Genomic DNA, 23,441 nt, shown 5'->3' with positions numbered 1-23,441 from the left:
TCAAGCTGGATGCAGTTGAATTTTTGAAGGCTTCCAACACACAGATCCTGTTCTTGGCTAGAGAAGCAGTGATATTGAAAGAAACTTGTAAAATATCTTTTCTTTATACTTGCAGAGAAGAACACCAGGCTGCTGTCAAAATGAGGAGGGTTGGATGTAAGAGAATCTTGGAGATGGTGTAGCCTAAGCCTCACATTTTGAAGATAAAGAAATAAGGTTCAGAGGAGTGAACTCACTTGTCCATGACCATAGAGAAATTACTACACAGCCAGACCAGTGATCTTGCTAGTGAATCACACTGCTACTCTTAATTTAACACCCAATTTAAAAGAGAGAGAGAGCAAATCACTGCACACCCCAACACTGGGAAATAATGCAACTTTCTGGAGGTCTAGTGGGAACCCTATAATTAGAGTGCAAGCAGGTACTGGGCATTTATTTCACTTGTCAAAATCCCTGGAGGTATGTTTCTGAAACCTATTGCCAGGCACAGCAGTGGCCTGCCAAGCATTCTTTGGCCTGCTATCCTAGTGCTGTAAATCTGTGCATCTCCCGCAGGGAGAGGAGTGAAAAATTAATGAGGAGCTCAGAAAAGCTCATTTGCAGGGCTATAGAGATTGGGAGGGCAATGGAAATGGGAAGTGAAGGCAAAAGTTTAAGCTATCAGCCTGAAGCTCTGGCAAATCATATAAATAGGGTGTAAATGTAAATATACCCACACAAAAATGGAAAAGCACCAAAGAGCTATTTAGGGAAGGACTGGATCTGAATTATAAACACCCAGGGCAGGGCTCTTTGTGATTCATTCAGAGGCATCGGTTCATCTCTGGGATGCCCAAACCTACAGCCATCTGACCCAAACAGCACGCTCAGGTCTCCTTGAGTCAGCATTTCCTTTTCATGGGGAAAAAACCATGTATCTTGACCCAAATGTTTTCTCTCTTATCCTGCTTGTCATAATAGCCTATCAGCCTTATAAGAATGAGGGTAAATTTTTAAAAATCAGGTACCTTAAAATTTTTTTTGGAGAATGTTTTTTTTCTTTTCAACAAGGTAAGTATGAGTAATTCATTCTCCAAGAAGAAAAAAATCAATTTGTGTTAAAAATTGTAAACTGTTTCACTGACAAAGTTTGATGTCTAAAGAAAAACAAAGGGGGCACGAATCACTTCCCACTGGGAACCGGATGCGGGACCGTATTTGTACCTGAACATCCTGAGCACTCCCAGCTCAGGCTCTGGTCTCCACCTGTTCCTTCTCTCAGGCAGCTTATTCCCAAATGAGAGTTCCCTAGCTATTCAGCACAAGTACCTGGCTGTGGAATCACTGTTTTTGGAGTGTGATATCTGGGAGAAGGGTGATCACTGCTCAGAAGTGCTCTAGAGCTGGAAGTCAGGAAGGTGCTGCTCACAGCAACAGCTGAGGTACTGACATTCTTTTGCTAATTAAAAATATTTTCAAGTCCAGTAAGTGGTTATCAGCTGACCTCAGCTCTTATTGATGTGATAATATACATATATTTTTTATTTTAATTTTCAACTACAGCTTACATTCAATATTATTTTGCATTAGTTTCAGGTGTAGAGCATGGTGGTCAGATAATCATATACTTTACAAAAGGTACCCCCTGCCCTGGATATTTCCAGTCCCCACATCATACAGTGATAATATTCTAAAGTCAATATGACTTGCTCATGAGCCTCCAGAAGATGCCTAAGAACAGAAACCTAGTTTTCTTTTGAGAGAAAGAAGGTGTTCTTATTCACAGTTGTGGTTCAAACCGAATTCCCCCAAAATTCACATGCTGAAGTCCTATGAAGTCCTATACATTCAGTATCTCAGAATGTAATCTTATTTAGAAATAAGGCCATTAAAGATGTGATTAGATTAGGATGAAGTCACATTATAGATACGATGGGTCTTTAGTCCAACATGACTGAAGTCCCTACAAAAATGGAACATTAGGACACAGACACACATATCAAGAGAACACCCTGTGAAGGTGAATGCAGGGATCAGAGTGATGTATCTACCAGCCAAGTGATGACAAAGATTGTCAGCAACAACCAGAAACTAAGAGACAGGCATCAAACCTGCTGATACCTTGATCTAGGTCTTCTAACTTCCAGGATTGTGAGACAATAAATTTCTGCCATTTATGACACTCATTTGAGGTACTTTGTCATGAGAGCCCTAGAAAACAAACACAACCTCCTCAATAAGGTTAGAATGATTCCCTTTCTTTTCAAGACACAATGGAACTCTGCCTGGGTGCCCTGCACTCCCACTAGATGGCCTCTCCTTCACTGTGTGATGGGGGCCTTCTAGGTTCTCTCTGACCATGAGGATTCCTTGGCAAAAACAGAATGCCCTGGCCCTGGCCAGGTAGCCTAGAGTGTCACCCTGATATGCAAGGTTGCAGGTTCTATCTCTGGTCAGGGCACATATGAGAAGCAGCCAATGAACACATACATAAGTGGAACAACAAATTGATGTCTCTCTCTCTCTCCCTGCCCCCCACTTCTAAAATCGATTAAAAAAAAACAGAAAGCCCTTATATTCTCATCTTTCAAATTTGACTCTTACCCATTCTAAAAAAGAAGAAGGAGGCGGAGGAGGAGGAGGAAGGGAAGGGGGAGGAGGAGGAGAAATAATAAGTGCTACTAATCATGAGTCACTTGGGGTTAAAACCTGAGACCTATCTTTGATTTCTCCTCTCTCGCCCCCACATCCTGCCTCCCAAGTCCTGTCATTTCTACCTCCTCCGTGTCTCTCAAATCTCTCTTCTTTGCATTCCTCATGCCACCACTCCAAACAGGCTCCAATTATCTGTCTTCTAGACTGTTACAATAGCTTTCTAACTGGCCTCCCCTGGCCAGGCTCTCTACCGTTTCCCTGGCAGTTATATCAGTAAGTGCCAGTGAGTCACCCAAAGGACAGCTGTGATTATGTCCCCTCTATGCTCCAAAGGAGATGAGAGCCCAGCTCTGGGATCTTTACCACTTTCCATGATCTAATCCTAACACATCTGCCTGCATGTGTCTGTTATAAATTCATGTTCCAACTAAATCAGACTTCTAAAACATACTTCTGGTTTCTCACCTGTGCCTTTGTTTATGCCATTTGCTCGGTATGGAATATCCTCTCCCCTAGTTCTATCTGTAAAATTCTAGGCATGGTGTAAGGACTGTAACTGTGGTGCTGTGGTGAAGTCTGCAGGTTCTGAAGCACAAAGGAGCAGACTGATTCTGGCTCCCCGCCTCACGGGGAGATGTGATGCTGGCAAGTTATTGAACTTCTGTGCATTTCAGTTTCCACAAATGCAAAACAGATAATAGTACTTCATGGGGCTACAGTAAGAATTAAACAAGAAAATGCATGAGCCACATTTAGAATAGTACCTGCTATATTAAGGATTCAATGACTTTCATCACCTATTATTTTATTCACAAGCACTTTAGAGGAAGTTGGAGGTAATGGCACTCTTTCCCGACCTCTCAAAACATCTTCACTAATCTGCTCTTTTACCACTTAAATTTCTTTACAATTCTTTTGGATATGCCTCTCCTTAAGTGATGCCTTTGCAGCCTTTCTTCCTGCATCTGGAATGTCTCTTCTCTCTACAGACTGCTAACACCAATTCCAAAGTCCCTGCAGAACCTCATTCTGCCTTCTTTGCTCCTCAGCGCTCTACTGCCATCTCTACCCCTGCACCCATTGGGCCAGACTCAAGGTACCTGAATTTTTCACACATGGGTCTAAGGGCGTAACCCGGTGCTTAACACTTGGCAAGTATAAAACAGCTGCTCACAAAATGAAGAGGAGACTGAATATTGAACCACCAGTGGGTGTGGACATCCCACTGGCCAGTAAGTCTATTGTGTTTTCTTTAGACAGCAACCATTGCTTGGATTTCCATGTGCTGCATAAGTGTTTGTTCCATGTATGTACACACACAGGTCAAGGGCTGAAATAACCCAAGGGACTAATATTTCCCAGGGGTGACTTTAGGTCATTTTTCCGTGCAGTAATTGTCAACTGGGACTAAATTAAGGCCATCACTTTTTTGTGATTCCAGAGCACTTTGTGTACACCTCATGATCACTGATCTTGCAGCCTGGTAATTAATGGTTGCCAGTTGTTTCATTCTAATAGTGTGCATTCAGTGTGGGCAGACTTTGTCTCATTTAGCTTCTAATTTTCTGCGCCTGGCATTTAGGAGATCTTGGGTAAGTATTTGTTTAACAGGCATTTGAAGGAGAAACCTGAGCTGAACAACCATGGGGTACAGTGAGCCATTAAGTAGCATCAGTTAGAAAAAGAAGGATGCCTCCTTACATTTTTTTAATACTCCATTGCTAGGAAGGTATATCTGATGAAATATTATTGTTATTTCCATGACAAAATTCTGAAAAGAGTGAAATTCTAAGCTGTGTTCATCTAATAACCCTGGCCTAATTTCTAGCTAACTTATAGTATATTTTGTTTTCCAAACAAAATATGCAGAGTGTCAGAGAGCCGAAAGATCCCGTGGTGTATGACCTTGAACTCTAATGCGTTCTGCTATAGGGTAATCAAAGGGCCCAGGCTGAGAACCTGCAGCTGATAGAAGACAGATGCGAATGTGTCCTGGCCAAACACTGGTGGGGGCTCACAGCATTCCTGGAAAGGCTAACTCTGTGGATTTCCCTTTCAGAAAGTAAAACTGGGGCTGATAAAGAGGAAGGGGGCTACAAGGAGCGGGTCCCACCTTTATGAGCAGATGAAGGCTGAACAAATTCTGCATCTGAAAAAGAGACATCTGTTGGAATACAGGTCAGGACAACTTCAGCTTCTTATTAAATAAAACTATTTAGTGACTGAACAAAATGAACTTCAAACTGGCCACAAGTAATGGTTTACAGGTTGGTTGTTATCAAGACCTTATTTTAGAAAACAGATTCCTGTTTTGATGCTGGCAAATCCAAATATTGAACAAAAATATCATGGGCTGGGTTTCCAGACTTCCAGAGGTCAAATCCTACCTATGCTTTTGAACAGCTATGTGATCTTGGGGTAAGAGGCTTAACCTCTCTGCATCCATTCCCTCATTTGTGAATGAGAATAAAAGTAGTTACTGTCTTGTATGGGTTTGTGATAATTAATGTGAGCTAATAAATGTGAAGTGCCTGGAAGAGTGAATGGCACATAAACAATATATACGTTGATGAACTAATATTGAATTAGGCAAAGGTGATGTGTGATGACATACAGTCCAGTGAGAATGTATCTTTTGCAATTATTTTGTATAAAATTAACACAGACCCATGGAAAGTCTTCAAATGCAAAGACAGAAATGTGATATGCCAAACGTTCCTCCCTTGTCTAATCTAAGTATCCAGTTCTATGCCCCCAGAACTCTACACTCAAATGTCTCTTCCATATTCTTACAGACAAAATTTTATTCAGAAACCAACATTATACATTCTATCCCTTAGTTAATAATAGCGTATTGCGTACTGGAAATTTGCTAAGAGAGTAGATTTCGGGTGCTCTCATCACACGAAAACCAGTGACTATGTATGTTAATTAGATTGAATGTAATAATTATTTCACTATACATACATCATATTGCATACCTTAATAAAAGATGAAAGAAGTCAAAAAATTAATAAAATTCATATGAATTATATCAATACACATAGTGCTGTGCACCTCACCTTTCTTTTTCCACTAAACTGTACATCTTAAAGCTCTCTCCATATCTGAACATGTAACTCCACCTCACAGTTATTTTGTGGCTCGATGGTACTTCATTGTGTAGAGACCATGACTTCTGTAACCAGGCCCATTGATGGCTTGTGTCTGTTTCCAGTTTTCTGACATTATAAATAATCTGTAACGAACACCCTTGCACACCCATGTCACTATACTTCTGCACACATGCATGTAGGTTAAATTCCAGGAAATTACAATTCTTGCTGGGCATGCCCTTCCTGAAATTTGTTTTTAATCAGCATCTTCTTTTTCTGATTCTGGAATCTTCTTCCTTGTCTGACCATCCTTTGCTAGATGTGATGAACTTCAAGGTCAAGGTAAGTGCATTTAAAATGTTGGTTACTTTTGCCAAATTGTCCTCTAAAATGCTTGCTCTGCTTCATCTGTCCACCAGTGCCACATGACAGTGGCTGTTTCCCACTCTACTAGCGTATTTATCAATTTCTTTTATCTTTGCCAAAGTAACAAATGAAAAAGAGTATCTTTTTATATGTATGGGGTATTTGTATTTGTCTTTGATTTGCTAGTTATACCCTTTGTCCAGACAATATAGTTTGAATTGAAAATATAAACTGTGCTACTTCCCTGAATCAAATCTTCAATGGTGACTCAGTGCCTATAGGATCAAGTCTGGATTCCTAATAAGGCAAAAAAGGGCCTGTGACCTGGTGTCTTCTAGGCCTCCTCTCTGGTTGCTCCCCTTGCCTCAGAATTAATGGTCCAGTAACACCTTGCTGCTGTGTTGCCCAGTATTCTTCATTAAAGATTCATGGAGTGACTGGTTAAAGGAATTCCAATTTTTATGTAGTTCACCTTAAATAAAGAACCATTAGGAAACATTCTGTTATTTCCTCGAGTATTTTATTTTTCTTGTTAATCCTGTATTAGAAACCACTTATAAATAATATGTCTTTTATGGTTTCTGGTAGTTTATATTGGTAATGATATCCAGATACTTTCCATCTGGCTCTTATTAACATTCTCACTAAAGTTTACTTATTCTCCTGGGGAAAAATGTTAGACTGTAAGTGGATTGCAATATTCATACCAGGAGTTTAAAATAAACTACAAAGGAAGAAATGAGTCCAAACAGAGGCCAATGATCACAACTTCCCGGAGGAACAAACTGTCCAATGTTGGAGGAGCCTAGAAAAGAGCCTACTCTCCTGTTTCGCTTCTTACTAACATGTAACTTAACTCCACTCTCCATCCCCATATTCCCGCCCTGCTGAGTGAAGCCGCCACTCACGACAACACACCACAACCTTTTCAGAAAGCAATAGTCAAAAAAATATTGACACCCAATGTGCGCCCGAACAGGTCTCTACCCTGAAGAAGGAAGTTCAAAAGAAAAAACACGCTGCACATGCAGATATTTGTGGCAGGGGTATTTATAGTAGCATGAACCCAAGGGAATGTTTTTTGTTTTTTTTAATCCTCATCTGAGGATATATTTATTGATTTTTAGAGGGAGGGAAAAGAAGAGAGAGAGAAACATTGATAGGCTGGCATGCCATACATGCCCCAACCAGGATCAAACTCTCAACTACTACTAGGTATGTACCCCGACTACTAGGTATGTGCCCTGACCAGGAATTGAACCCACAACTTTCTGGTGTATGGGGCGATGCTCCAACCAACTGAGCCACCTGGTCAGGGCCCAAGGGAATGTTTTATAGTTATTAGGAAGGTGATTTGGCTGACTATGAGTAAGAGTTCGAGTACAATGTAACACTAAGCAAAAAAATTAAAATAAGAGAGAGAGATGTAATTATACTTATACTTTGAATTCAACTACCTGAAGTTATTATGAAAGAATACATGGAAATATGTATAAATGATCATGATTCATGTCAAAAAGGGTGTTTTATCTTAAAACTTTAATGGAATCTATTATATTTATTTCAAAAACATCTCTCAAATTTTCTTTTAACACTAGATGGGGTTGCAGTTTGTGATGAACAGGTTAAGTGACTTGTTGAGAGATTTAGTTACACATCTATGATTAGAACCCCCCACACACCGCTCACTGGTCTTTACGGAACCCCCAGACACTGACGACGTGACTGGCCCTCAGGGAAGGCCCAATGCTGCGAGTATCTCTGTGAACATTTCCTAGCCCAGATCTATCAAGCGACGTTCCAGTCATTCACAAGGCAGGCGAGAAGGATCCTCCTTGTACTGGCCAATTTTCTGATAATGAATCTTTCCAGTTGTCCATGCATGAAATAGGGTTTTGTGCTATGATGGGTAAATTGTATAACGTTTTTTTAAACACAGGAATATATTATTGTAAAATGATGTTGTGGAATGGCAGTTATAATTACTTCATATAATTTTCATAGAAACATCTGGAAACGTAATCAGCACGATGCTCAAAGTACGGCATTGAGCCACCCCTTCTTGCACGCTGGGAAGCATTTAAAGACCTTTTTCACAGGTGCCTGTGACAACAACATGCAGGGATAGCAAGCAGCTTCCTACAATTTCAGAGCATCTCACAGCTCCCTGAAAATCAGGGAATGTCAGGCCCAGCAATCAGAATGGAAGAGCTTTTCAGAGCACACAAAGATGTCACTATGCCATAGAAGAGACAGTCATTCTCTTCAGAAACTCACACTTGGTTAATTTGGGGACAAAAATAGACTAATGCTACAATAGTCTTCTGTGCCAAAATTATATCTGCATCTGAACATCATTAGCTCTCCTCTCTGACTTCTCCTCCACAAAGACTTTTTGTAGGGACTGCTTAATTATAACTCATTGTGACTCAACAGGCAAGTCCTCAGAGGCACTGCAGGTTATCACACGTGCCTTCCTTCCCCAGGTCAGACGGCCACTCAGAGCAGGTTCTTGGTACACAATGCTTTCTTTCATTCATGCGATTTCATGCATGCCTCACACATTTTATATTCACACATTGCTCCCACCCCAATTCCCTCCCCTGCTAAGAAAAGGAGGAAGGAAAGCCTTTAAAACTGACCTTCAAAAATTATTTGATTCATGTGTGGCCGCATGGTCTATCTTTCCTTCTGTTAAGGTTACTTGATTACTTGTCTTAGTCAAACAAATCCAAAATCATAAGTGATTCATTGCCTAAGGTCATTCCTATATCTCCAACAACTTATCAAGGAAACCAATAATAACCAAATAAATCAACCAACCAATACACAAAGGAAATAATTTTTTAAGAAACATGTGAATACGCATCATATAGGTATCTTTCTCTGCCTCAGGGATGCTAGCATCTGTCACTGACATAACCAAGTCTTATCTCCAATATTATTTTGTTTTCTTTAATGAGATCAGCTTTCTGAATTCAAGTCTGTTTAACACTGATCTACTTAGATATACATACATCTTAACCTTTTCACTCTTTATGCTTCAATTCAAGTCATGTGTAACAGGGATATTTCCAAGCAAAGCACAGAAGCCTCTGGAGTCAGGTAGCCTTGCATCCAAATCCTAGGATTTCACTATCCACCAGCCAAGAGATCCCAAGCAAGTTACCCTTCTTAAGCCTCATTATTCTCATATATAACACAGTAACTATGGGTAACTGCCTCACAGGACCACTGACAGCTACATCACAGCTACTTCATTATTTGTCAGTTAGTGGGCACACACCTATTAGTAGTGCTAATGTGATACTATCAAGTTTATTAACTAAAAATGTCAAAGAATGCTGGAGATACAGGAGACCTGGATGCATGCCTATGTTAAAGTGACAGTGGAGAAAGGAAAGCACACATCTGTAATTGGATTGGATAAGAAAGTAAAATAGAGATTTGACTCAAAGGTGCCCCAAAAGTCAAAATAATTCATTTCATAGAGTCAGGGTACTTCTGGAGGGGAAGGCTGTCAGGGCAGAAAGGAGGCACTGACGTAGACACTCTTATGTGGGGTGATAGTGGAAAGGCTGTGTGGAGGGCTGGCCTCAAGGCTGGACCTGCCAACAGAGGTGTGAGTCCAGGGATGCCATGCAGGTAGAACCAGCAAATTCAGTGAACTTCGGAGACATGAGCACATTAGCTGGCATAAATGAGTGCTCTGAGGACAGGGGAGGGAGAGGGAAACTAGAACAGAGAAAGATAAATAAAGAAGAATGTGTTGAACACAGAGAAGAGCTTAAGGAGAGTCCAAAGCACTCTCCTAGCCTGCTGCAGTGAGAGGAGCAGCAGCAGGGGGTGTGGTGCTCTCCTGGAGGGCCTGGGAGTGGGGGCAGGCCTCTGGGCCTGCTGGCATGGAGCCGATGACAGGTGCAGTCATGAACTTTGGAGAGTGAGAGAAGTGTTGAAGGAAGGGAGAGTAAATTATTGGTGGAGGAAACTGTCATTGGGACAGAACTTCCAATCAAAGACATGAGCCGAAGTGCAGGAAAGAAGGCAGAGACACCATACGAGGGTTGGGAACAAAAAAATTCGATGCTGTAAAGATGCTAAAGGACTCAACTACCATTAATTAATTTAACCAAGATTAGACAGTTGAGGGCCATTCTAATGACTTCATGAGTCTTAGTGCCAACGGTTCCTTCTGCTTTCTCTCAGAAGTTAACTTCTTTTCTATATGTAAAACAGAACTGGCCTCAAGGGCTGTAGCTTTTGTCCAGGCGGTTTTGTGTAGAGTGACCGTTCCCCCTGCCTTGCCTGGCGCAGGCCTGTCTCGTGCTTATTGTCCTGGTCTAGGTAGCAATGGCATCGTTTTACTCTCAGAGATGTCTAGGTTTGGAAAATAAGGTATATGGCCATCCTGTTGATGTCTCTTTGTTTCTGAGCATTCCCACCTGCCACAGCTCCACCTTTTCTGAAAGAGACTTCACATACATTGTCCCCCAAGAACACCTCTTCGTATATCATGCATTTTTTTTGTCTATGACACAGCAAAGGAGAAACAGGATGAGGCACTTCTTCAGAGGCTGTTGTATTCATTCACTCAATTGCAAATTCGTGGACAGAAGGAAACTAATACTTTAGTGAACTAAGTTGTTGGTACTAGGAAGACATGGGATAAACTCCAACTTCTTGGAATTGTAGCACAGTGTGTCTAAAATGAGGCTCCTGTACCCAGCACCTAAACACCATCTCCTAACTCTAAGAGATGCTCTTCAGTGTTGTCATGCAATGCTTGTGTGTTCAAAGACTGAAACTAAGAAATAAGGAGCCTTTATTCTTGGATGTTTGTTTTTTAATGAGTTTCTAGAAAAAGAATTTATGCTAGCTAAAACTTACATAGAACTTATTCTCTGCAAGGTACTATTCCAAGGGCTTTCCAGAATTAAGTTCTTCAACACTCACCACTTTAGGAGGTGCCAGTGTTATCCTTACTTTAGATGAGGGAGCTGAGCAGTGAGTACGAGTAACTTGCCTAGGTAACTTGGCAGTGGGGCTGCCTGGTCTGGCCCTGACCATTCCCCTCACGGAGCTCCTGCTGACCTTTGAAGTCAGTGGCCAAACACACATCTAGTGATAAATGCTGTGAGGTTTGTGTACTTTCATAGAATTAGTTCTGTGAATATTGAGCCCCAATTCTAGCAACCACCACAGAGGCCAGTGTAATTACTGTCTGCTTACCTGTCTGAGCATATTTTTTTCCTATATGTCATATAGAAGAAGGAAATTGTGTTCCATAGAAAACATAAATGCAATGACTTTGAATGGTATTTGTTTGACGCCAGTATCAATTTACTTTTTTCTTATCCTCTCATTAAACAGCATCTGCCTTGAACATGGCATTGAACTAGACACTGAGATACAAAGATGAGGAAGATGTTAACCACTGCTTTAAGGGCATTGAAGAAAGACATTATTATTGATTTCCACTGTCTGTTTTTATTGATGAGCTTCCCTACCTTCATATTTTAGCTATATTCAGATATGTCAGAAGAGGAAAGCATCTTATAATGTCACTGTTAAGTGTAGATGAGCTGTATGTTTTAAAACATCCAAATTATGCTTTTTCACACTCAGGGATCCAAAATGCAATGTAAGTGATACAAGTCCAGGCTAAGTTCAAATTTTAGCTCTGCCTGCTAACTGGAATTTATCTAGCCTCTCTAAGACTCAGTGTCTTCACCTGTCAAATGGAGCTAATAACACCAGTAGGTCTGTTGTGGAATTAAAGTCAGGCATGGAAAGGGTCATGCATATTTCATATCCATAGAGAACTCTAGATGAGAGCGACCACTGCTGTTATCATCAATATAATAAAATTGTTGAAGCATATTCTACCCTTGTTTGTCTGCTCCAACCATGAATCTGGGCTGCTCCTGTGACTTGTTTTACCCAACAGAATACTGGGAATGGGACACTGGGCCAGTTTTGGACCTGAGTCTTAAAAAGGCCCAGTAGTTGCTACTGTGGTGCTGCTGTGGGCCCTGAGCTACCCTGCTGGAGAGCACATGGGAAGAGGCCATGTGAAAAGGCTCTGAGAACAAGGGGAGGAGGAGCGGAGCCTGCTCTCCTCATGTCTCCACGAGTCAGTGACTGCCAATGACCCTGACTGACCCTGATACCTGTCTGTGGACTTGGGAGACCCCAAGAGAGATCAGCAGAAGACTGAGCCCAGTCAATCTGCAGGTTGTTGGGAACCCCCCTGCCTGGTTTCAGGAGCTGTAACCCCCCTTGACTAAGGCTGAGGGGTGACCTTGGACCGTAGGCCACTAAGAAGACTAAAGCTTATCTCCCTAGCAGGAGCACTGCTTTTGCTCCTTTTACTTCATCCATAACTGGCCCCCAATGCTTGGTAGGTTAGCCAATGATGGGTAAGATTCCCAAAGGGGGGAATGACCTAATACAGGCACAATCACATGGGAGGTCCCCAAGGAAGGACTTTGATGGGTACAGCAAAAGGGGGTGATGGACCCTCGCCCCTCGGCGTTGACAAAGCCTGAGTCCTCATTCTGTCTGTGAGAAGTCTCCTAATCTCTTGGCTGCCTTACTTCCACTGCCTGACTTAAGCCTGAAACAATGGCAGAGGGTGGTGCAGCCCTGTGCTGGAAAAGGCGAGTTCCCTAGGCGATCAGGCCTAAGAAAGAATATGTAAAATCCTGTGAAACCTGCTTTGTTTAGAATGCTCTCAATTAAATGATAAGGGTCCAAGCAAGAAATAAGTTTGTTCCTCAAAGTTTTACAGCTCTTTCACTATCTGATCCTGACTCAAAATAGGCCCTCGGAGTTCTTTGTTATCTATTGTTTGATCCTTATTGCCTGACAATGATTAATGAGCTTTATCTGTATTCCTGTGCAAATGAACCCAATAAAAGCCCATTGAAGAACAGGCTCCTGGCCCTTCTCCTTTGAGAGATCGGCCACCTTTCCTCCCCAAGCAGATCATGTCTTGGTAGACTTATTCCCATCCATGGTGGCTGGGAGTCCCTGCCGGTGGAGCCCCCCCACAGCAGGTCACAAGAGATAAAGTGATTGCATCATTGTTGTTTTAAGCCACTGAATTTTGGAGTGTTTTATTACCCAGCAACAGATAACCCAAACCATAGTGCTGCCCAAATAACCTGAGATTCAACACAAACTGTCATTGAGTCTGACTTGTGCATGACTCTGATAAACTGAATGATAATCATGAATGATGGCAAGTTCTTCAAAGACTGGGACCTTCTGTTGTGAACTACCCTTTCCTCTCTCAGATCTTGGTAAACAGAAGAACTCAAAAATAGAGTGGGCTGACCAGCCCACTCAGGTGCCCACAGTGTCAGGTGCTCTGCTCAGTGCTGGGAGACAAAGGGGAAAAAGCAGGGTCACTCTCATTGAAGACTTTATAGTCTTGACATATAAGCAAAGTGATGGGAAAAGTTCGCTTGGAGGGAAAAACAATTATGTCTTTATAACCATACCTTTAGGAAGGCGCTAATTTCTATAGTCTTTAGCCTGTACCATTTAATAAGAGACACTTTTTAAAAATAATCAGGGCCATTAAGTTTACCTTGCCGTCTAACCCCTAGTTGTTCCCTTTGTGGGTCATGGTGGGGCAAGAAGATTCTTTGCCTGTCCGTGCTTAACTTATTTTTAAAAGAAATCTAATGCTCCAATCACCCCAAAAGAATCTGGGTCCCAGTCAGATGCTGAAAGCTATACAACTTGGTTTGATAATTTCTTATTAAAATCAGATGCTAAATGGTGCATCAATTATTTGCATGTTTGTTTTTCCTAATCATGAGAATTGTCATTGCTGAAAAATGTGTGGAATATATTTATTTGGCTTAACAGCCACTCTGCTGATATTTGTTTTCCTTGGAATGCCAAAGTCATATTAAGGAAATTTTGCAGCTTGACACAGTCCAATAGTCTTAAATAAACAGCACCTCCCTCAAGCTCATGCAGCCTTTTGGTGATTACTACATAGTTCCCCATATCCTTTCTAGCCAAACTTCTAGAAAGAAGAAGTCTGAAATCTGCTCTTTCCCCCCCTTTACTCCTCAATAGGATGCTATGTAAACCCCAGTGGTACAGCTTCCCTAATACCGTTCTGCCCAAGCACGCTGATGACAAGTTGTCACTGAACCCACTGGACACTTCTCAGTCCTTACCATCTTGTCAGGACCTGGCAGAGGGGTCCCTCCTCCTTTCTTGAACTCTCTCTATTCTGCTTATGTGTTCCTGGTTTTTCTTCGAACTCTCTTGTGGGCTTTGTTTGCCTTCTTTTTAGGCTCTGTTGTCTCTGCTCATAGCTTACTGGCCAGCGATCCTCAGGGTGCTGCTGCAGCCCCTCTGGCTTCCTACTTCATGTCCCCTCCTTAGAGTTTTTATCTCATGACCTCAAAGATGTGTCGGGTGCCCATGGCTTCCAGATCTGCATTTCCAGCCAGACCTGCCCTGATCCCAGTTCTCTACGTCCAATGTCCCCTCCATCTGTGATGTCACATAGCACACAAAAGCCAGCACTCCCCAAAATAAATGATCATTTTCCCTACACACCTGCTCCCCTTCACTGTTCCAGATCTAGTGAGTGGTACCTCTCTGCCCATTCAACTGCTCAGCAAGAAACAGAAGAGTAGCTCTTTATTCTTCTCTCATCCTCCACATCCAATCTGTAACCAAATCATGCTCATTCTGTCTCCTAAATATCTCTTGCATCTGTGCAGTTTTAAGTTCCTAGTGTAAGTATTATAGTCTAGGTTATCTTCACCTCTCCCCAACATTATAATCAACCACCTGCTAACCAGTTTCCTTTTAACCAGAATCAGTAGGGACACACTATTCTGTTTGCAATGAAGTGTCTTCTTAATTTTATCACAAGGAAATTTTCTCTCACTCTAGACACATATATAAAGAAGTAGTTATACTAAAAACTTGAAACAACATTGGGCACCACTCCAAATGCTTTCCCATGATATAGAGAATAGTCTTGTAAAAGGCAAGTCCCTGATAGCTTCCTCAAGATCCTGCATTAGGATAAAGCCTAGACTTCCTAACATGCTATAGAAGATCCTTTACAAGCAGACCCTTGCCCACCTTTTCATCCTCATTTCTCACTACACTTTGCTCCTCCACTTATAATCCTTTCTAAACTATACCCTCTTTTTAAGTTACAGATCTCTCTTCTCTCTTCTCCAGGCTCCCTCACATTCTTTTCCTTCTACCAGGAGAGAAGACTCTATCTCACATTCATTCTCTGACTCCTTGATTAAACATTCATTTTCCTAGGAAACCTTCACTGGTAACTTGAAACTCAGTTGGGTTTCTCTCCTTGGGCTTCTTGGAGACCCCTGAAGTCTAAAAACCTAAGTTCTGACCAAGTAGACAACATTACTTTGTTAGCTTAAAAAAGGAACTTCGGACTTCTGGCAAGATAGAGGCATAGGTGGACACACCGTACCTCCACGTACAACCAAGATTAGAACAACAACAATTTAGAGGCAGAATAACACCCAGAACTGACAGAGAATTTATCTGAATGGAAGTCAGACAGCCAAGAAGTTGAAGTAGGCCCATTCATCCAGACAGGTAGGAAGGGCGGAGACAAGCAGCAGCCGGGCTCCTGTCGAGGAGCTCGGAGAACGCGGAGAACTGGGCGCAGAGGGCAACGGGGAGTGCATGAGCCATCTGTAGGCCATCTGGAGCGTGCAGGATCGCAGCGGGTGTGCGTGAGATCATAGCGGGTGGACCCTGAGTACGAAAGCGGCAACTGGCGGAACCAGTGAGGCTGCAATTGTGAACCAGGGCAGAGCGTGCAGCCCAGGATCCCAGAGAGGGGACTGGGATCCCGGAAGAGCAGAGCTACCGCCATTGTTCCCTCCCACCCCCACCCCCACATACAACGTCACAACCTAGCGACTGGGGTGCCCAGCCCCAGTGACACCTAAGGCTCCACCCTTTACCGTAACAGGAGCGACACGTCTCAAACAGAAAAACAGATCAATGCCCCAGGGCTCATCCTTTTGAGCGACCAAGAGATTGCCAATCTATCAGATGCACAGTTCAAAACACAGGTGATCAGGAAGCTCACAGAATTGGTTGATTTTTGGGTGCAAATTAGATGAAAAAATGCAGGTTACCATAAAAGAGATGAAGGAAGATGCACGGAGAACAAATAGGGATGGGAAGGAAACTGGGGCTCAAAACAATAGAGTGGACCAGAAGGAAGAAAAAAAAAAAAACAAACAATAAAGAATGAAGAAATAAGAATTTAAAAAACGAGGAGAAGCTTAGGAACCTCCAGGAGATCTTTAAACATTCCAACATCTGAATTATAGGGGTACCAAAAAGGGAAGAGGAAGAACAACAGATTGAGCACATATTTGAACAAATAATAAAGGAGAACTTCCCCAGTCTGGCTAAGGAAATAGACTTCCAGGAAATCCAGGAAGCTCAGAGAGCCCCAAAGAAGTTGGACCCAAGAAGAAACACACCAAGGCACATCATAATTACATTAGTCAAGGTAAAAATGAAAGAGAGAATCCTAGAAGCAGCAAGAGATAAGGGGACAGTAACCTACAAAGGAGTTCCTATCAGACTGTCAGCTGATTTCTCAAAAGAGACCTTAACAGGCAAGAAGGAGCTGGAAAGAAGTATTCCAAGTCATGAAAGACAAGGACCTATATCCCAGATTACTCTATCCAGCAAAGCTTTCATTTAGAATGGAAGGGCAGATAAAGTGCTTCTCAGATAAGGTCAAGTTAAAGGAGTTCATCATCACCAAGCCCTTATTTTATGAAATGTTAAAGGGGCTTATCTAAGAAAAGAAGATAGAGAAAAAACATGTATAGTAAAAGGACAGCAAACTCACAATTATTAACAATCGCACCTAAAGCAAAACCAAAAGAAACTATGCAAACAACTAGAACAGGAACAGAACCACAGAAATGGAGATCACATGGAGGGTTAGCAACAGGGGAATGGGAGGAGGAAAGAGGGGGGAAAGGTATAGAGAATAAGTAGCATAGATTGTAGGTTGAAAATAGATAGGGGGAGGGTAAGAATAGTATGGGAAATCTAGAAGCTAAAGAACTTATGACACATGGACATGACTAAAGGGGGGTATATGGGTGGGAGAGAGGGTACAGGGTAGAGGGGAGTGAAGGGGGGAAAATGGGACAACTGTAATAGCATAATCAATAAAATATATTAAAAATAAATTTAAAAAAGAGTTTGAAATTAAAAAGAAAAAAAAGGAACCTCAAGGGAACATTAAAATGAGGATACAGAGGCCTAATTCAGCTGCCTCTCAAGGACATGTGTGCTTATTCATGATCACCAATGTTTTCAGCCCATCAGTTTTATCTGCTTTCCTGAGTGGGAAGAATATAAACTTCCAGCTCAAGGGCTGTGCCAGTGATGGCCCACAGAACCTTAACAGTGGACATAGTTTGTCCACATTGGATAAGAGGCAATAATCCCCTTTATTAACAGTGATCTTCAACCTCATGCTATAAAAGGAAGTCTAGAAAAGCCTTGATGTAAACCTTAGGGGATCTGTCTCCTCTAAGAATTGCAAATGCACTCCCCCAATCACACAACATACTAGGAATTCCCAGTAGAGAAGCATTAGGAATGTGGGATTAGCAAGGGGGCCAACCATCTTGGACACCAGGGACAGAGTTTTCCTGAAGAGCCCAGAAGTCCATCACACCAGGTCCCAAGGCAGAATCCAATTTAGACTGCCTTCATTATCCAAAGAGTTTTATTTAAAGGGGAACAATTCTGGAGGTGGGCTTCCCAGGAAGGGAATCTTGAAACTTAGTGGTTGCTAGAGTCATCAGTTATTCTGGATAAACTGATGGAAGAAATAAAGGAAGCAGAGTCTGGCCTTGAGGGAAAGAGGCTGCCAGAAACTAGCTAACAGGTCAGGGTTAAGGGTTGACTCTTGTTCCATTGGGATATTTTGGGGTAAGCAGAAGCCAATGAGGCCGAGGGCCCAAATGAGAAGGCTGGAGCTTCATGCTCACATGAGTACCTAAGAATCTCCTGCACCAGTATTGTGTTGCACAGAAAACAGTGGACAAAAGCAAATAGACTATTCCTGGACCCTGTAATACAAGGGGAACTCCTAATATAGTTCAGGCCTGGACCTTCATTATTACTGGCAGTTGGGTGGGGCCACCACAAGCAAAGGCTGATGCTCACAGGTTCCCAATTGTGACCTGGTAGGGGAATAGGCAATCAATTAATCCTGTTTGAAAGTTGCTGCCTAATTATAATACTTTTATCTTTGTTAGGTGAGTTTGCTAATAGCTGGGATGAAAGTTTAAAAAGCAACCTTTGATTTTTCTATGAGTCAATTAAATTGCACTATTCTATTGGCCTAAGAATATGATGGTCTGAAACATCCCAGTTTGAAAAAATAAAACACAGAGAATCTTTCCAAGAAAACATCAGTTCAGCAATTAGTCGAATGTTAAAATCAACAGGGAAAGTTCCTTTCATTTCTTGATTGAAAATGGAAAATTAAATCAGCACAAAATTTTGCAAGTAAATTATATAGGTCTTTGTCTGCTGGCAGACAGGATCATTTAACTACAATTCAAATAATGCCCTGGCTTATTTTTCCACCTCAGGGACCCACTGCCATGGTTTCAGTCTGTGTTTTGTCTCCACTTTGAAAGTCAGTAATTCAAGGATACAGCTCTGTACTCACAAGCTCCTGCCCTGCTGGCTGGCTTTGGCAACTGCTGCTACTGACCATTGTTAAATTCTTTGACCTCTTTTCGGAGGGCAGGCTCCCAAGCTCATTTTATGAAACCAGAATTATCCTAATTCTAAAACCAGATGAAGACACTACAAAAAAAGAAAATTATAGGCCAACATCCTTGATGAACATAGAGAATAAAATCCTCAACAAAATATTAGTGAACCGAATACAGCAAATCATCAAAAAAATCATATACCATGATCAAGTGGGACCTATTACCCAGAGAAGCTCAGCCACCAGTCAGGTTCACTCTGAACTCCCTACCTACCTGCCTTGCAGCCAGCCCCACTGCTTCCCTCCACTTTAGAGGAGGTGTTCATTACTTCTCTGATACTAACCCTTCTGCATGGGCTTTACACTCCCCCACTCCTAACTTCTCAGCACCCTTACCTGATCTCTTTCATCTCATGTATTTTCTAACTCTTTTCTCTCCTGGATCTTTCAAATTGGCTTGTCATGCTAATGTCTCTTTCATAATAAAAGAACAACAAATCAGAAGGCACACAGCCCCCTTCCAATCAAATTGCACACACACAAGCCCCTATGGACACACATGTTTCCGCCATCAACCGTCCTTCTCCTATCTCATTTCCCTACTTCACAGTCACACTTCTCGAAGATGTATCTTTATTTTTCCCTATTTCTTATTAATTTTTCATTCCACACTAATCTGGCATCTATTCCCAAATAATCCTCCCACAGAGCTTTTGCTAAATCATCAATGACCTCCAGTGGATCAGAATCACTCGAGTCAATAGGCATTTTTCTGTACATCACTTGACTTCATAGCACTGAACACAGGTAATCATACCCTCCTTCAAACATTTTCTACCCCTGGCTCCTATGACATCACATTCTTCTGGTTTTCTTCCCACCTCTCTAGCCTCTGCCCTTTATCTCCTTTCCAGGTTCATCTTCCTCCATCCAGTCATTAGCGATGAGATTCTTCCTTTGTCTACTAGACCGTCTTCAACTCTCTAGTCTGTACTTGTTCCCTAAGAAATCTTATACAAGGTCACCACTCTAACAACACATGTATGCAAATGACCCACACCATATATCAAGCACAGACCTCTTCTTTGCTTTCCATATATTCAACTACCAACTTTGGCTATCAACAAAGTTAAATCAAACACATATCAAAACTTGTAGTCTTATCTCCCCCTTACTCTCACCCTGAACCTACTCCTCCAAACCTGTCACCCTCCCAAAGTACTGATTCCAGGGAAGGTTACCACCACATAACCCTAAACCAATATGAGTATACCAACTGTGACACTTCTCTTTCTCCCTTCTACATCTGACCTGTCATTAAGTTCTACTGCTCATTCCTTATAACAGCCCCCAAATCCATCCATTCCTACCACCAAATATAAGTCAAAGTCACTGTCACCTGCACAATGACCTCCTAACTGGTCTCTCTGTTCATTCACACTGTTGTCTAATTTGTTCTAGAGGATGTAGGCCCAGTGAAGGTCCATTCTTCGGTTATCTCTCCAGCCTCAGTCTTATTCCATACCACACTCCCAGCTCTCCCCTCTGCAGCCACTGGTCTTTCCTGCTTTCCCAGACCGCTTTACCTTCTCCTACTTCAGGGACCCTGCGCAAGTTTTGTGGCTGAACAGAATGCTCATTTTCTAAATTCCTACCCCACCCTCTGATCCCAGATCAAACCGCTCTTCCTTACGGAAGTTTCTCTGATCCTTCAGACTGAGTCGAGTCTCTCTCTCTCAGTCTCCTGGGTACCTTTCTCTCACTGCCTTTTTCATAGCTGTGACCTTACCTCTCTTCTTGTGATTTGATCATCTGCCTCTCCAGCTACACTGTGCAGACCACAAGGGAACTGACGAAGTCTACTTCTGCTCACAGTTACATTCCCAGGGCCAGGTACTGTTTCAGCATGTGGTAGGCGCTCAGTAAGTTTTGTCATTGTTGTTTTCCTTCAAGGCCATAGGTATGCAGGAAAGCTTACATGTACAAAGCAAACTTTGCATATTGTGGATTTGCAGGGCTGATCCCTATATCTTAGGGTTTTCTGTTCAGAGGAAATAAAAGCATAACTCAGTGGCATCTCTATAGCTTATTCCTGCCAGGTCTACTTTTAAAAAAATAAATACAGTCCTTGTTTTTGAGAAATTTGGATAAGATAGCTGCAGTTTTTGAGGAGGCACTGTCTGCTCTATTTTGGAGGGGATGTTATCATCAGTTTTTGATCCTGGGGCAGGTGTAAGGATATGCTGTGGTCACCCATTGCCAATTCCACAAAAGAAGTTGGGCATCAGGCTCAATGCTCCCCAGGAGCTGGGTGGAGCCTCTGAAGGCAGGCTGAAAAGCTCACCGAGATCATCCCCATAAGGACCTACTGTTTCACAATGTGTTCTATGCACTATTGCTTTGCTGCTACTGACATGTGATGCAGAGATACTCCTGAGAGAAACTCTTTATCCTGTAGTGCTTTAGCCACCATGCAGAGCTCAGTCTCTGGGTCTTATTGCTGAAGGTCTTTTAAGGACAGGGGCCTTCAGCTTGGAATAGAAAGGATGAATGAGCAGCATGATATACAAAGATCTGCCTTTGAAAAATTCACAGAGTAGCTGCTGATGCCAAAATTGAGGAAAATGTTGAGATCATAGTTTTCTAATATAGTTTTCTTATTGCTATATAACTTGCAAAGCAATACTTCTGGGTGTACCTTTGAAGGTGTTGCATATATACAGGCACACGTGTCCCATACCTTGAGTTACAGTAAAACTACAGTATACCTTACTATGGCAAATAATAAATCTAAATCATTGTGGAAAAAATCACAGGACAAGTATTCACTGTGTAATGTAATCTCCAGTGTTCAAAACAGCACACAATTTTAAATACAAATACATAATACAAATGCAATATGTGGACTTATTCTTTGCATTTAAAATTGTGCACATAATCATACATATGAAAGGACATATATACACACATATCCAAGGTAAATATATGCTACCAACTAAAACCGGCTAAACAATGAACATTCTCACAATCAATTAATCTTCTTGTATATTTAATATTTGACTCTCAGCCATACATAGGAAGGTTTGTAATTCAAATAATATGTATTCTTTGAACATATATACAATTTATGTTGATAACATCCTTTCACTGTCAATATTTTTCTCCTTTGAGCTAAAAACTAGCACATGTCTCTCCTTTCCAAAAATAAATAATATTTCTGAATCCAGTTAAGTAGAAAGAATACTACATGGTAAACCACTAAGTTTAAAAAAAAACAGAATAGTTTCAGTTACATCACAAACCCATCTATCTATTACAATATAAAAATATTCCATAGTAGATCCTCCAGCTTCTCTACTTCAGAAGATAAATTTCTCTTAAAAAACAAAAAACTACATACAAGTATCATATTCAGATGCCAATTTAATCAGTTTGGCCATAGAAATCATAATAACTTGCTGAGAATAGTTAAAAATAAGAATGATTAAAGTTGCAACTTTGCCTGTCATGTTTTTTAATTCTTTCTCCCCAAAGAATTTTAAATGAAAGTTTTTTTCAGAGTTGTTATGATTCATGAGTAATTTGATGCCATTGTATTTGCATCTGTCATAGGACAAGTTTCCCCAAATCTTGAAGAAGTCAGCATAATTGATCAGGTGTCTTTCAGTGTGACAAGCATGGGAGCTTTGCCTATGGCCTCACCAAATGCACTCAGCAAAGCTCCTGATTTGCCGGGAGGAAGTGCTTCTACCACCTCATCATGCATGGAGTCATGCTGATAAATGGCAATTATTCAAATGTATATTTCTATCATAAACAATTTTTCATAACAAAGTCAGGAAGAACATTGTAAAGGATCTTGTTAAATCTTTGCTATCATTTTATTCTATAAGTAGTGCTTATAAAGTACTCTTTTTTCTTTTTTTTGTTCAAGTGTTTTATGCCTCCCTTTGCTTAAAGAATGTATTTTATTTAGATTTCTCTACTCCAAGGCAATGGTCTAAATGTCCTTTCCCTTGTCACCTCATGGCAGAGGGCATTTAGAGGCATTATGCATTTAGAGTTTCACTTGCTAGTAAATCTCTCAGTAGGGTTGGGGAATGCATGAATGACCTACATGTGCACCTTCACAGATCTGTCCAGTGACCAAGAGGGTAGAGAATGCATCAGGTGAATGGATTCGATCAGAGGGGCAACAATTTAGAGATTCATAGAATTCAGAAGTTCATTCTAATCTCAGGAGATAGCAGATGGCAGCAGGGCACTGGGGCTTTAATCTAAGAAACAGAGTCAGAACATAAACTGGGGACATCTACCATGAGGACTGTTTAAGATTTCAAGACTTTTTGCAACTTCCCTATGTTTGTTATTCTCCTCCATTCTTCCAAAATAATTGGTATTAAAATTATTGGATGTGTGGAATAGTGTTCAGGTACAAGAAGCAGATTATCTCTTATTTCACAGTTAGTCTGGAGTGGGGTGAAGAAAAGGAAGAAAGGACTAAAAAATAGAGGAGGTGATAAATCTCAGGAGGACTGTGAGCAGGTTGT

The 23,441-nt window shown here is 41.5% G+C and overlaps 1 protein-coding gene across 9 annotated transcripts in view; it reads right to left on the bottom strand.

The window, feature by feature from the left end:
* PHACTR1 (phosphatase and actin regulator 1) overlaps positions 1 to 23,441 on the bottom strand; it is a 537,076-nt gene that overhangs the window by 175,217 nt on the left and 338,418 nt on the right. The window lies entirely within an intron of this gene.

Source organism: Phyllostomus hastatus, unplaced genomic scaffold, assembly GCF_019186645.2.
Source record: "Phyllostomus hastatus isolate PE091 unplaced genomic scaffold, TTU_PhHast_1.1 phas_contig_524, whole genome shotgun sequence".
In the NCBI taxonomy this organism is placed as follows: domain Eukaryota; kingdom Metazoa; phylum Chordata; class Mammalia; order Chiroptera; family Phyllostomidae; genus Phyllostomus; species Phyllostomus hastatus.
The sequence above is the reverse complement of the archived record's forward strand: the minus strand, read 5'-3'. Positions and strand labels throughout refer to the sequence as shown.